The sequence below is a fragment of the Oxyura jamaicensis genome, chromosome 8, assembly GCF_011077185.1.
Source record: "Oxyura jamaicensis isolate SHBP4307 breed ruddy duck chromosome 8, BPBGC_Ojam_1.0, whole genome shotgun sequence".
Taxonomy (NCBI): Eukaryota; Metazoa; Chordata; class Aves; order Anseriformes; family Anatidae; genus Oxyura; species Oxyura jamaicensis.
The window spans coordinates 16672783-16674252 of NC_048900.1; positions in this window are offsets into that span (position 1 = coordinate 16672783).

The following is a 1470-nucleotide window of genomic DNA, read 5'->3' on the forward strand; positions in this document are numbered from 1 at the left end:
CGAAGAGCCCGCTGACACACAGCTGAGAGGCAAGAGCCCCTCTGCTCCATCGCCGTGCCCATGCTCTTGTGCTCCTCACACGGCCGCGGTCGCTCCTTAGGGCAGGGGGGAGGACTGCAGCACAGGCCCGCCGGGCCAGCCAGCGAGCTTGGCTCAGAGGCAGCCATTCCCCATACTACAGCTCTGTGGTAATGTCACAGACATAGTCAAGTGATTTCTGCAGTGAAACACTAACATTTGCTAGTCTTAAAATACGCACCAGATACGTAAAAAGGGAGACATTCAGCCAGCCAGACGCTCTTTAACAAAGCATACGCTCAAGTTAAGAAACAGAACCCAAGTTCAAAGCTGCTGCAGAAAGCCCTTTTTCCCCTCCTTAGATAGGTTTTAGAGAATCACTGGTAAATTGCTCACAAAGCAAATCTTTCCATCATAGTTTTAATGGATACTTTACAATAATTTTCCCTTCTCACAAAATGAAATCAGCATAACACAGTAATTAGATGCTTGCACCACAATAGCTCGAGCTCCGTATTTTAATCCTCTAGATATGTAACTTACATTCATTGCATATATATTAAGGAGGAAGTCTCTCCAGCAAGAAGCATTATCCTCAGACGGTGTTATGGTAATCCTTTCAACGCCAGGAGCTGGATTCTCCTAACGTACCGCACGCTGCCAGTAATGGAGGCTCTGAAGTTGCTGGCAACAACCCTTTTAAAACTGGATGGATACAAAACACCCCGAACCCTGAGTGCTTCCACCTCCTTGACACCGTCTGCTGACTTCTTCCACTCTCCGAATTTTCATTTACAATGAGGGGTTGTGCCTCGGTGATAATCACTACACGATTTCAGGTGGATGATAGGCAGAGCAAGAGCCTCCGGAGCTCAGGCAAGTCAGGCGGTGCCATTGGCAGGGCCCCTTCCAGCCCCTAACGCCCCATTCCAGGGAACAAGACGGGAAGGGCACGCTGAGAGGCAACACCCCAGCAGCACTCCCTCCTCTCGACACTCGGTCCCGCTGGCTGGCTCTGTGAGGGGCTCGGTGTTACGGTCCCCACGCCGCCCAGACCGGCTCCTGGCTTTACCTCCCGCTACGTGCGTGCTTTCCTCGCGGCGCCGGCAGTGCGGGTGCCTCAGGAGCGGCCGGGCGGGAGGACCAGCAGTGCGCACAGCCGAGCCCCGGGCTGCCGCTGCCCTGCGCCTCCAGCGGCTGGGCGCCTGCCGCGGGGTCGGGGCAGGGCTCTCCACGCCCCGGGACCCTCCGGGGCACAGCGACCCCGCGCCGGCGGCCCCGGCCTCACCCCGCGCCCTCAGCGGCGGCTCTGCGCCCGCCGCGGCCGGCACCCGCGGGGCCCCGCCGAGCCCCGGTGCCCCCGGGGGAGAGCCGGGGCCGCCGCCGCCTCCGGGGCCGGGGCCTCCCTGCCCGCCTCCCTCCCTGCCTCCCGTCCCGGTGCCGCGCACCCAC